The following is a 15,316-nucleotide window of genomic DNA, read 5'->3' on the forward strand; positions in this document are numbered from 1 at the left end:
CAGTAAATGGTCCTTGCACAAAATTGCTGCTGTCTATAATTTTTAGTTCTAAATGCTTCATCTCTAATATCATCAGTTTAGTTGCTATGTAGATGGTATTTAGTTTTATTCTGTTCTCAACACAATACTTCAGAATGACTTGTGAGTCATAACCTACAGCACAATGAGGCATAAATTTATAATTGTGATGTTTATCAGATATTATCGACTTACAGAACTCATAATTTATCTTAAATTTATAAACAATGTCATCATTAAAATTGTGAACAAACCAGATGTATCTCTAAGAACAGGCATAAGGAAATCTCTTTGGTCTTCCCTTTTCATAAAATTTAAACTTTTTGCCTGTAACTACATTATTTACATTTCCAGAGCTTGAAAACATAATGATCTCGGAGTTTTCCAATATTTACAACAATTTTCGCATCCCTTGACTGTAAGTTCTTCAGCAGTCTTTGTTAACATATACTGCCTTTTTGTTTTGTTTATATTGCATGTAACATTGAAGATCTTTAATTTCTGCTTCATACTGACAGTTTCTATATCTTTGAAAACCACATTTATGTACTTTAGATCCCAAACAAATGCGCTTACATTCTTCAGTTTATAAACTTTATCACATACTTCCTGGGGATTCTGAAGGCTTCTACATTGTAACAATACCTATTGCATTTTTCACAATTATCTTATTTTCCTCATTAGCGTATTGTTCTCTTTTGCATTATATTCTCCATGTAATTTAATAACAGAATCAGCAAAAGTGATATTGTGATCAGTTCCAACAGCTTTGAATTTTCAGTAACTGCTTCCATTTGTGAGTATAAAAATTTTGTAGAATTTTTTTTCTTAATTTTTGCAGCTGTTGTGTGATTCATCAAAACCTTATTAAACGAATAAAATTAAACTGCCAGTTTTATTCATTCCCAGTGAATGAGCAGACTAAAAATAATTTAAAACTCCCAAACAGGGGGACAGAGAATTGCGTAAATATTGGAGATGGTTGCGTTCATCCTAATCATGGTCAGATGTACATGTTATTGGAGCTGATGGTGCAGATTATAGAACAAATGATGGAAAATCCAGGAAAAAATTAATCTATGATTGTGTGGTGAAGCTATTCAGGATAATCATCATAAAGAAAGGAAACAATATTTTGTCTAGAATGGAACATCGACTTATTTCTTCATCTGTTCTTATGCAATTGATTTCGTCTCTAGTGAATGACTAAACTATGGAAGGTCATATCCTTGATAATGGAAAGATAAAAAGTAAGAAAAACTGAAGCACTTTTTCCGGTAGACTTGTCTGGTGGGTTCCCTAAAGATTATAAGGAAGTGGCCTGGGAAGGTGGTAATACTGTAATTTTTGCTTCTGGTTATAGTGAAAACTGTGCCATTCTTCAATGGGCTGACCATAATGAACCTGATGCTGAAGGCATCACACTTCCTAAGGAAAGTAAAACTGTTGTAGAATCTATGGATAACTGCATACCTGTAGTTGGATATGTATCTGAATATTCACTCGACCTAGAGCAAGAAATACTAAAATTTCCGATTGATATAGCAATCAAACCACACCTTCCGCTTTGCTCTGCCTACTTATCTCCATCTTGCTTGTTTAGTATGTATGTACCGTTCGCATAGCAGTTGGTAGCTTCATTAATAGATGGCAGTGAGGTAGTCCATTTAAAACAGTACAGGAATATACTTCGTTTTTCATGTAAGATATTCTTTTTCGATCTTTATTTCAGTGGTCACATTGATATTTGCGTAACGTTTACAATTCGTATTTTCTTAAAAGCAGCGCAATAACATGGAAAAATAATGTATTTCCGTCAGAAAGAAATCGATGAAACTGTCTCAATTCGAATTACGTCTATAACTCAGATACCGACATTATACACGATTTTTAAACGGTTTTTGCCGACCTACACAGGGAAAGCTGGTGCTTTAGCTCATGATTTGGCAGGCCATTACTAAATCATTTGCTGCTCTGCAGTCTTCGAGATCATCTGACAGCTCTCATTTGGCAGCTCAACAATCCACAACCGGAGGAAGATGTGACAACTGCAGTGTCACAGAAAAAAAGTGACTATCAGCAGCATCAGAAAACTAGAGAGTGAAAATAAGAAGCAAGAAAGAAACACCAAGAAAAAAAGTCCTCTGTTTTTTCGACGTGGCGTAGAATTTTTATAAATTTTATTAATAAAATTTTTCTCTACATAAAAGGATACTCTACTGAGAAACTCAACAACTCTAAAAATTCTAATTTGCTTAAAAAATTAGTGAACTTCAAATAAATGTTTTATATAACATTACTGGATGCGAATATTTGCATACTAGACACGAAAAAAAATATATTGATCTTAATAACTATTTTATAATTATTTTGTCAAATAGATTTAATAAATTAACTGCTGCTTGGGACCTTCAGTTTTTTGAAGATAGAAATATTCGGCTGAGATAGAGGGGAATGAAGAAACTTAATAATAATGATATCGAATTTCAGGATCTGGAATTTCCAATTTAGTATTATGGCTCTTATTATCCGGTGAGCCACTGCTTCCTGTTATTTTTCTACAGTATCGCTTTTCTTGAAATTTGAGCTAAGTCTTCAGCTTTAAATCTTGAGTTAAAAAGACTTCGACTGCCCCGTCCACCCCCACCTCCCTCAAGTGTGCTCAAGTGCCCCACTTACTACTGGTGACATAAAAGCATAACTTTGCAGTGCATGGACAAATTTCACTTTATCTTGGTACACATACACTATATGACTAAAGATATCCAGACAGCTATTAGTGGACACTAACGAGGAGTGTGCGGGCTCGTTGAAAACGAGGTGTCTGATTGGCTGTGGAGAAATGACTGTCCATTCTTCTTTGAGTGCCTTAACCAGAGAAGACAGTGATCTTGGACGCTGAGATCTGGACCAAAGTCGACTTTCTAATTCATCCCAAAATTGCCCCATTGGGTTCAGTTCAGGACTCCAGGCAGGCTAGTTCAGTTCAAGAACGTTGTTATCCACCAACCATGTCCTCACAGGTGCTTCCTTAAGATGGAAAGCATTGTCCTGCTGGTACCAGCAGTCACTGCTTCCAAACTGTTCCTTTACTAAATCGACAATGGCAGAAAATCGCTTGGAACTTGAGCACACCATGAATTATGATAAAACCAGGATCTTATCTCAGACCCCCAAATTTTTGGATAGCGTCATCACTGAATCGATCGATATCACGATGACAGAGAACTTGATAAACCTGGAAGCTGGATACCAACTCAGAACGGCTGGAACCGGGCTTTGGGCCTATTACAAAAACAATGGAGAAAACACAAGACCAGGAGAATGACAGGGGCGCTGGAGAAAGTCGGAACGGTCATCAACAGCAGACGCTGCTTGTCGATAGTACTAGGAATGATTCTGGCTGGCGCCGACCTAGTAGGGAACGCCATGAAACGACGAAAACAGCGAAAGCGGGCGCGGACGGAAGACGGAACATCTGACGACCAACCGACACGGTCGCAGCGGGAGCGGACGGCGTAGAGAACGACAGACACCGCCCAGACATAAATACGAGACACGGTGAGCCTGTTGTTCAGTCACAGGAAGCACCTGATGAAGACGCCGAATCACAACCTCGAAATATTGTGTTAGATAAACGCAGTACACCCGATTCAAGGAGATGTCACAAAATCGGCGGTAAAGTCTAAGAAATTACATTATGTTCCACTACTGTACGCACTTCGCAGTGCAATAAAATGTGCTCGTATCCTTTTGTATTCAGCACTTTCTTAATGGTGGTAGGATGTCAAAGGGGCCGACTTGGAGCGGGAGTGGCACCACAGGACATTTTAATTTCCACTGTCTATACTTTTGCAAATAAATTCATAAAACTTTGTCAGCATGACCAGTAAGGTTTCAGGATTCACACTCATAGCAGTGTAAGGTCAAAAACGTGACAAAATAATTTTTTTACATGTGAAATTTCATCATGTTCTCACTTACTATTCGCTGTATTCGTTAATATAGGTACACTTTTCTTCAGAGGTAAGAGAGATTCTTCGAGCAATTTTGCACAACATACTTAGAGGTGTGCGAAGCGCGAGAATTTGTTTAATTTATATTTAAAAAATGAATGGGCTGCCACATTTTCAACTTCCTGTTTAAAAAAATTCAAACTTTATAGTTAATTATCTCAATTATCACCACAGTTTTTAATAGATTTGGAAAACTGTTGAGTTTTGCATGAAGGAGTTTGTGTTTAGTAAGCATACCTAGTTTGAAAGTAATAAGATATTTATTTTGGATGTTACATTTACCTAAGTACAGAAATTTGTGTTTTTCGGAAAACGGCCGTTTAAGTGACTGCTTGCATTTGGCATTCTTTTACAACTGTCAGGCAACGTAATTAGGTTCTTTTTCAATTTCTAAATCAGTTTTATTCCTTTTCACATTCCTATTATACGCTCTTCTTCATTTAATAACCTCCAAAAATGATTTATCTGCTTCCACTATAGGCTCTCCGTCATCGTATACAAAGTTTTGATCTAGTTCACTCCGGACTTAATCCCCATTTTCTCTAAAACATATTTCCTGCTTTGCACACCATCATTAAAACATGAAACTGCATCATAAACAACTATAGCAAGTGCACCTGTTCCCACAAAAATGCTTTTTGGCAATCTTTCCCATACACATTATTTAAAACTTTCATTTGAGTTCTCGTCGATAGCAGCAGAGAAACTATTGATATCAATAGTCCTTTCTTTCAAGTATGACAATCTCTGGCGCAAATATAAACATTCGAATTCTACAAAGCGAAATACAGTTACGTATGGCGGAAGAATGCTTTGCAAAGGGGTGGGGCGCTGCATCTTCGTACACTTAAAGCCAAACAAAGTGCCTCATAATGTCTCAAATATATATGTTTGATACATCAAATTATTGAGGAAGATGTACGCTACAAAATGGGCATATTTTTGAAAACTCGAACTTTTTAAAACTTTTGACGTCCTATCCCCCTTGCGTAGTATGGTGCTGTGGTGGCCACACCCTAACTACTAAAAACACCCCATACTCTAACACTAACTCACTTGTGCTTTACTGTTGGTGCTACAAAAGATGGTAGTAATGTCCTCCAGGTGTTCGCTCAACCCAAACCCTTCGATCAGACTGACACAAGGTATAGCGTGATTGATTATTCAGAAATCACTCGTTTTAAGTCATCCGCCTCGAGAGCCCCGGTTAGCATCGACTACAGAAAAGTATGGTTTGTGTGGATCTGCTTTACCACTGAACTCCATTCTTTTTGAACTCTTAACGTGCAATCATCGCACCAGCGGGCTTGATGGCAGCTCTTCTCAATTCACTAGTGATTACTTCCAATGACTCCGTGCGATGTTTTCACAACCACCCGGTGCAATGATCGACGTCCTCCTGTGCCAGAACACGAGATATGTTGAGTCTCGGTTTAGCTGTGATCGAACCCCCGCGTTTCACAGTAAAGGGTGACAAACAGCTACATCAGTACATGGAGTAGCTGTCTCTGGGGCTAACCCAGGCGTGTATTTTCGCACGCAAACCATCATGAAGATGCCGAACGGCATCCAGCGATAGATTGCCCCAAGCATCTGGCGCCTGTGGTTGCAATTCGGAAATGGTTCTTGAAGACCATGTAGAACGAGTAAGTTCCTGCATCACCATGTCCTATAGGTGTCCAACTGACGACAGATCTTGTGACCTTACTTGCCAGAGCAGTCGCTGTACGCCACGAATGGCTCGTTGTGCTTCAGCAGCCGTATGTGGACGTGCGCTGTCCTGCTGAAAAAGGGCATCACGTTCCTGTCGAACAAATGACAGTAGCATGGAGCAATAGTCACTTCACCCTGTGGAAACAACAAATGTTATGTCGAATTGTAAGCTACGCCTTTCCACTTCCCTCCCGTAGAAGGCTGAGATGGAACTTGTGTGTCGCGGACGAGAGCAGCCTGGAATAGGCAGAGCTCAGCATGTCTACACCATACACGTTTATGCCACAGGCATTTGACTGTGTGAATCATAGTATACTCCTAGATAAATTGCATTCTTATGGGATTGATGGTATAGCCAACCACTGGATCATGTCATATCTAATCAAAAGAATGCAGAAAGTTGTACTTGTAATTCGACAAACAGAACCAGGGACATAATTCTGTCTAGAGAGAAATCACGTACGTCGTTCCCCAAGGATGAATCTTAGGTTCACTACTGTTTCCTATATATGTAAATGATCTACCATCTAGTGTTCAACTAGCACAATTAGTTCTTTTTGCAGATGACACCAGTATTGTTATCATCCCCAGTATGCACACAGAAATGGAAGAAATGGTGAAGAAAGTCCTCAAAAGTATCATTGTCTGGTTTTCTGCGACTGGTCTCACTCTGAATTTCACAAAGACACATCGTATTTAGTTCTGTACCTCTAGGGGTACTGTACCAATGATAAGTGTAACACACAGTGATTAAATAATACATAGGGTGCAAAATTCCAAAATTTTATTGGTTAGAATTTAAATTGGAAAAAACACATTTTGGAACTCCTAAAAAGCTTAGTTCAGCCACATTTGCACTTAGAATCATAGCAAATTTTGGGGAGAGAGAAATCAGTAAGTTGACGTATTTTGGTTATTCTCATTCGGTAATGTCATGTGGAATAATGTTCTGGTCTAACACATATTTAAAAAGGAAGGTCTTCATTGTTCAAAAAAATTTGCCTGTAAGAATAATATGTGGTGATCACCCGCAATCATCTTGTAGGCATCTGTTTAAGTAGCTGGGCATTCTGACTGCTGCTTCACAGTATATTTATCCCCTCATGAAGTAGGTGTAAATAATCCACTACAGTTCAAAAGGAACAGTGAGGTACATAATTACAATATTAGAAGAAAAAATGACATTCACTACTGAACATTAAGGTTGTCTTTAGCACAGAAAGGGGTACACAACACTGCAACGAAAATTTTCGACCACTTACCCAGTGATGTAAAATGTCTAACGCACAGAAGGGTAAGATTTGAAAATAAGTTGAAAAAGTTTGTGGTCGACAACTCCTATTTCGTAGAAGAATTGCTATGTTTGTGATGCTATCTCAATTTGTATATCTTGTTTTCATTTCGGAAAAGAGATTATACGGTGATGTTTAAAGCACAAATAGATGTACAAATTAATTTGCAATATGAACGTAAAATGACTCGTTCCACATCATTACGATTTATTGTGCAAAATGATCCGTGGAACATGACAGTAACTAGCTAACCATCACTTGTATGCAGACAGGCCCTACTCTCTGCACTGAACACAACAGAGCGCCATTCCACTCTCCTCTAGACAACTTATTCACGACACCGGAGTAGCCATGCTTCTCGGTGTCACAGCATCATGATGTGAGTGGTATACTTGATCATAATCCTGCTGCTGCAAGCAGACGGTTGCCAATCGTCCCTGGTGACTTGGCACTTGCAAAACGTGCCCAGATTTTGTCCCTGAATCACGTTCGGTCACCCACCACTGCTCGTCTATCTCGTCGATCTTGACGTGCGTCTTTACTGCTCGGACGTCAAGAATGTGGTCAACACGTGTGGGAATGTTCCACAGACCACTGTTGGGAGTAGCGGCGACACCGCCAACACACTTTGTGCACAGCATATGCTCCAACCTGTAGATACACTCATCCCGTTTCCCGCAGGCCCAGAGCGCGATCCCGTTCAAATGGCTGAAGGTGCTCAGCACGAATACGTACTCGTAATTGGGGCATGGTTGTACTCCAGAATGGACGTCGAAAAACGCTGTTCACATTTAAAGTCAGCACTGCTACTGCATGTACAGTCAAAACAGAGGGCACGCAAACAGGCCTCTTGCCCGCCATCTGATTGCCGATGAGCGTGACAGATGAATCGTTAACCCTGCAACCCCTCACTAACCGTATGTTACAAACTGTATGACCCTACCATTACTATTGTAATTTAGTATGCTTTTACCTAAATAACAGAAAACCCTGTCTCTATGTTGCCAAGTATAACTCTCAACTAAATTTTGTTTAGTTTTCAAATAAAGTACACTATGGGAGGATAGTCCTGTTAACAGGAAAAGCTAACAAATGTTGTTGTTGTTGTTGTTGTGGTCTTCAGTCCTGAGATTGGTTTGATGCTACTCTCCATACTACTCTATCTTGTGCAAGCTTCTGCATCTACCAGTACCTACTGCAACCTACATCCTTCTGAATCTGCTTAGTGTATTCATCTCTTGGTCTCCCTCTACGATTTATACTCTCCACGCTGCCCTCCAATACTAAATTGGTGCTCCCTTGATGCCACAGAACATGTCCTACCAACCGATCCCTTCTTCTAGTCAAGTTGTGCCACAAACCCCTCTTCTCCCCAATTCTATTCAATACCTCCTCATTAGTTATGTGATCTACCTATCTAATCTTCAGCATTCTTCTGTAGCACCACATTTCTAAAACTTCTATTCTCTTCTTGTCTAAACTATTTAGCGTCCATGTTTCACTTCCATACATGGCTACACTCCATACAAATACTTTCAGAAACGACTTTCTGATACTTAAATCTATACTAGATGTTAACAAATTTCTCTTCTTCAGAAACGCTTTCCTTGCCATTGCCAGTCTACATTTTATATCCTCTCTACTTCGACCATCATCATTTATTTTGCTCCCCAAATAGCAAAACTCCTTTACTACTTTAAGTGTGTCATTTCCTATCTAATTCCCTCAGCATCACCCGACTTAAATCGACTACATTCCATTACAACGTCATCGGCGAACCTCAAAGTTGTTATTTCTTCTCCATGGATTTTAATACCTACTCCGAATTTTTCTTTTTTTTCCTTTACTGCTTGCTCAATATACAGATTGAATAACATCGGGGAGAGGCTACAACCGTGTCTCACTCCTTTCCCAACCACTGCTTCCCTTTCATGCCCCACCTCTCTTATAACTGCCATCTGGGTTCTGTACAAATTGTAAATAGCCTTTCGCTCCCTGTATTTTACCCCTGCCACCTTCAGAATTTGAAAGAGAGTATTCCAGTCAACATTATCAAAAGCTTTCTCTAAGTTTACAAGTGCTAGAAACGTAGGTTTGCCTTTCCTGAATCTATCTTCTAAGATAAGCCGTAGGGTCAGTATTGCCTCACGTGTTCCAATATTTCTACGGAATCGAAACAGATCTTCCCCGAGGTCGGCTTCTACCAGTTTTTCCATTCGCCTGTAAAGAATTCGCGTTAGTATTTTGCAGCCGTGACTTATTAATCTGATAGTACGGGAATTTTCTCATCTGTAAAGCTGCATGACCTCGGGAAAAATTACGGCTGTAGTTTCCCCCTGCTGTCAGCCGTTCGCAGTACCAATAGAGTTACCCTTTTAACAGGACTTGACAGTGTGTTGTCTCTAAGTCATTCAGACTACTCAATTCTTTTCCAAAGATTTTAGCCAACGGTTAGAAATAAATGCAGTATGAATAATATTATATTGAAGAAAGAAAAATAATTAGAAAAATTTTGGGACCAAGATGGACTGAGAATGGATATAGATTACAGAAAACATCAAAAATTGAAGAATATTCTAACATACAGATAGACTTGAGGAAAAGACGCCTTAAATTCTATGGCCACATAATGAGACTTCCTGAACACAGATTAACAAAAAGAACCTCTTCCTTACTGCAGTTTACTTTCAAAAGCTATTACTCTTTGAACTAACTGTGTACAGTCATTTAGCAGATTCTAGTAAGTTTACTTCACTCTGAATTTTACGCAAGAAAACTTTTACTATAACACTTTGCAATAGTTAAGAAAACTTTTAAGACAAGAATAGTTTCACTTTATTTCTCTGTAATGTAGTAATGCTAGGACGTGTTATTACTGTTACTAAAATTTTAATTACGCCTTTCAGTGAAACAACTAAGGCAACTTTTCTTTAATTATTGCTCAAGACGAAAATATTTATGATCTCTTTAACATTACGATGCAAAATTACATTTAAATTAACTCTATTCAATTTACACTCTTCCACTACTGAGACGTAATTTTGTTACTACAAGATTTAGTCCCTCACACATGTATCTCATTATTTACACAAAAATAATTTGAATGGAGCCTCTTTATATTAACTTGGCACTTCATAAGTCTGCAAAACAGGAGACTCGAATTAATCAAACACCAGAAGGAACCCTATGTAGGTGTATGATTAGGATGAAACAACAGGGTGAACCAGTTTCTTTAAAGTTCAAGACTGATTATTGAAACACAGTTTAAATTAATGGGTCACGCTGTACAAAAGTAAAACACAAAAAATTTTATCTGGTAGCTGTAGGCTATGGTGTGGCGAACAATTATGATGGCTACACTACCCACAGTACGGCCTGCAAGTATCCTGCACTATGGGTTTAATTTCTCTTCTTGGCGCCGTTCAATTATACATACAGGAGCCCAAGAACTCACAGCTATTCCGTAAGCCGTTGGCAGTCTTCATCCGAGGCAATTTTGTACAAATTTGCAGGCAAAGCTCCTCCTGCTCCACAAAGGTGTTCCTTCAATCACTACTGGCTACTGACTGTGTGACTTACTTTCCGCGCTTGCTCTAGGTAGATCGCCAATTCACCCTTGCCACATTTTCCACTCCCTGAAGCCACTTCCGTTTCATACATAAGTACACTAACTTTAACGTAACACCTAACCTTACATTGTTCCTAAGCGGACCTTTTCTTACAATTGTCAAATTTACATCAACATGGACAATTTATACATACAAATATTTTTAAATACAAAATGTCATCAGAAAATTATTTAACGTAATAAACAATTTACATTGTATTTTACAGACATTACTCACGTGCGAAGCAAAGACCTTCAACCTCCAGTATAGCACACTTTACTTTACATATACAGTAAATGTAGTACCAATATGCGAAAATTTTAAAGCAAAAATTCATACAAATTTAGATGGACCATAAACAAACAGTGTTATATCTGGTGCCACTGAACACAGTTCTTGTGGGTATTGAATCTTTTCCCGTGAGTTTATTGACAATACAAAGTAGGGCGAAGGAAGTCCGAGGAAAGCATTTCTTGGTGGAGGCAACATCTGCTGCCGTTTTGGGTTCTCCGTCCAGAATTACGGGCTAATTAACTTCGTAAGTCCTGTGCTGCATGGTTTAGACGGGCACTGGACTTGAAAGTGAAGATGGATGCTTTTTGCTCAGTCACCAAAGGGAGACACCACTATCTTGTGAAACGACCACTTAAGCTTCAAAGATTTGCTTAAAACACATTTCTGAACTTATCTTAATGGTGTAGCGATGGTTCAGAATAGCATTTATATACTCAGCCACATTTTCTATAAAAAAATCATTCATAAGAAGTATCTGAACCAGTGCTTATTACCTCCTGAAGTCAGCGAAAATTACTTATTCTACCCATCTGCAAACCTTCTTCCGGAAAATATCAGCTAAAAATGTCACAGCTAAAAATGTCAGAGCAAGTAGGGATTATTTCACCAAAATCACTGCTGTGAAGCCGTAACAAGTATGTGTACGTTCTGAATATAGCTAACTGTGAGCAGCATAATTTTAATCAGAACACTTAACTACCCCAATTACCTTTGCTTGATTATCTCTCCTACTTTTTTTAGCTTGTTCTTTATTTGTTAATTACAATATTCGTTTATTAACACACAGTGCGTCCCAATTCCGTTTCATAATTGCGTGTGTGAGATTCCGAACTGCATCGCTATTTCGTGGCGAATTGTGCTGCTACGATACTTCATGTTTCAGCATCAGCTGCGCAAGCGCAAATGTGCAAGAACCCCCTCCCACCTGCCCACTTGCACTAAAATCCAAAAATGTAAAAGGATATTTATTTTGGATGTTACATGTACCTAAGAAGAGAAAATTCTATTTTGCGGAAAGTTTCCCCTTGTATTTGGCATTCTTTTAGAACTGTCCAGCACCATAAGCAGGTTATTTTTCATTTTATAAATCAGTTTTCTTCCTTCTGACTTTCCTAAGATGCACTGTTCTTGATTTGATCACTTCCAAAAATGATTTATGTGCTTTCACTACACGCTGTCTGTCTATCACATACAAAGCTTTGATACAGTTCACTCTGGGCTTAATTCCCATTGTCTCTAAAACGTATTTACTGCTTTGTACACATCATTAAAACAAGAAACTGCATGATAAAGACCGAGAGCAAGTGCATTTCATCCCACAATAATAGTTTTTGGCAATCTTTTCCATACACATTGGTTAGAACTTTCATTTTGGTTTTGGGTACCACCATCAAGACATTTCTTCAATGATTTTTCATTTGCAAGCTCCCTGAATATAGGTCTGATGGATTCCATTACAGCAGTTGGTAGATAATTCCTGTGATGATATTCTTCATCAGCAACAATTGACCTCTGGTGGCCACACCAATGATTCACTTCCTTTTGGGCACAAGTTGTGAATAGGGTTATTGTCTGTTGCCATTTTGTGGAACTATAAGGTGCAGACTACTTGCTTCATATTTTTCAAGTCCCCTGTGTTCCTTCTTAGTGCTCAGCCAAATGAAAATCTTTTCGAAATTCGCAACACCACACTACAAGCCTTTCAAAACAGAGAACAAACAAAATCAGCTCTCAAAACAATGCATGTCGATAGCAGCAGAGAAAGTATCTACATCAATAGTCCTTTGTCTCACGTATGACAATCTATGGTGCAAATATAAACATTTGAATTCCACAGAGCGAAATACACTTATGTATGACAGAAGGATGCTGTGCAAAGGGGTGTGGCGCTACATCTTGGTACACTCAAGACCAAATAACATGCCTTATAATCTCTCAAATATATATGAATTGTACATCAAACTGTCGAGGAACATTTGCGCTACAAAATAGGCATATTTTTAAACAACCAATTGTTTTTAGTTTTAGCGGTCTTACTGTCTTAAACATTATTCACTTACTTATTGAGATGAGTTGTTGTAAAAAAAGTACTCATGACCTGTAGGCTTCTCGTAATATCTGTTGAGCTGTGGTGGCGTTATGCTATCTTTGGATCCTTTGTCTGGCGTGCCGATAGGAGGCTCCAGTGTCGTACCAATTCACTCGTTTTATCGCTGTTTGCGAGTGAGGAAAATGCGGAACCGTGCCGCGGCTGGCGAGTTGATGTTGGTACGAGGCGGCCTCAGGTATGGACTGAGGGACCAGTCAGCAGATACGGTGGCCGTTGGGGCCTGTTGGTATATTCGGAGCCGTATGCACGAGAACATCCATTGTGGCTGATTTCTGGGTTTTGGAGAGAGAGTGCACGATCAATTTGCCTCCTGGAATGTTCTCGCCGTATGCAGCTTGGTTGTTGGTGACCGGAATAGTGCTCTGAATGTTGGCGTGTGGAGTACTAAAGAAGCTATGGTGCGTATTGTGTTTATTCCCTCAGTGAAACTCACCTGTGGAGTTTGGAAGATTAGGTTTTCTTGCAAATACTGTAACCTATTTGAAGCTGCGTGTGTAACCTTGCCGATTGGCTTAGTGATTTCTAATTAATGTGTGTATAAGAAGTGTTGCACGGGCAGCTGGTTTGTTAGAATCCGCGAGTTAGCTTCGGGTTACATGAATGTTCGCTTAGATGGGCCACTGACTGAAGTGGTAAATTTGTCTTTAAAGTGTACTGCTTCGATTCTGTCGATGGTACTTAATGTGGTTGAGGGTCTGTAACCTCAATCTTAACTTTAAATGTCAAACCTAAGGTTCATGCCAGGCAGGTAAGCTTGTATCTGACTGTTGGTAAATCTGTTATTGGATATCACAAGTGTATTATCCTTTTATATTAGCGGTTTTAGCACAGTAATTGAAACTTCTACTTATAGTTGACCGTTACATCACTTTAAGTGATTTATTAGGTCTTGAAACACCTGAAGACCTTATTGCCAGAGCTCTTGACTTTAGTGTCGTAATGTGCGTGGTATTTGTTGACAGCCTTGCCTTCTGATCCGTGACATTGTAATTGACGCTGCGCTTGCCCGCGTGTACGTGCTCCTGTATTTCGGCCTGTACATTTACCCGGATGGTGTCTCCAGTAGCCGTTAGCTCTCCCTGGAGTCTTGATTCCAGCTGCAGCTGCTAAACAGGTTAAATTTTCCGAATTTTCTATTTGATGGATGGTTTTAAGTAAGTGCCTGTTTGAGCTAGCCCTGTCTCGTGATGTGACGTCACGAACTTAAGAATCTATTTTCTCTACTTGAGTTTGGAAACATTTACTGTACTTAAGTTTCTTAACGTTTAAATTCCATCTGTAATTCACTGCGTTTTTTAGTTAGCTTGGCCTAACTTGGTTACACACTTCTTGTAACTCACTGGAAGATTACCAGACTTAGAGATGTGAATTTACCCTCTTTCTCGGAGAACTGATTCATGGTCTTGGTTGTTGTGTAACTCGTGTGGGCTTTATTTAAGGGTTTTATGGCAGTTTAAAATTTGGGATTACTTTAACTTGTTATCTAGTAAGTTTTAAAAATGGCCCCTGTGGGGGTAAGGGTGGCTTCAGCCTACTCATTGTGCTAAAAAGTAGTTACACTCCTGGAAATTGAAATACGAACACCGTGAATTCATTGTCCCAGGAAGGGGAAACTTTATTGACACATTCCTGGGGTCAGATACATCACATGATCACACTGACAGAACCACAGGCACATACACACAGGCAACAGAGCATGCACAATGTCGGCACTAGTACAGTATATATCCTGCTTTCGCAGCAATGCAGGCTGCTATTCTCCCATGGAGACGATCGTAGAGATGCTGGATGTAGTCCTGTGGAACGGCTTGCCATGCCATTTCCACCTGGCGCCTCAGTTGGACCAGCGTTCGTGCTGGACGTGCAGACCGCGTGAGACGACGCTTCATCCAGTCCCAAACATGCTCAATGGGGGACAGATCCGGAGATCTTGCTGGCCAGGGTAGTTGACTTACACCTTCTAGAGCACGTTGGGTGGCACGGGATACATGCGGACGTGCATTGTCCTGTTGGAACAGCAAGCTCCCTTGCCGGTCTAGGAATGGTAGAACGATGGGTTCGATGACGGTTCTGTTGTACCGTGCACTATTCAGTGTCCCCTCGACGATCACCAGAGGTGTACGGCCAGTGTAGGAGATCGTTCCCCACACCATGATGCCGGGTGTTGGCCCTGTGTGCCTCGGTCGTATGCAGTCCTGATTGTGGCGCTCACCTGCACGGCGCCAAACACGCATACGACCATCATTGGCACCAAGGCAGAAGCGA

This window comes from Schistocerca gregaria, chromosome 8 (assembly GCF_023897955.1).
Source record: "Schistocerca gregaria isolate iqSchGreg1 chromosome 8, iqSchGreg1.2, whole genome shotgun sequence".
NCBI lineage: Eukaryota > Metazoa > Arthropoda > Insecta > Orthoptera > Acrididae > Schistocerca > Schistocerca gregaria.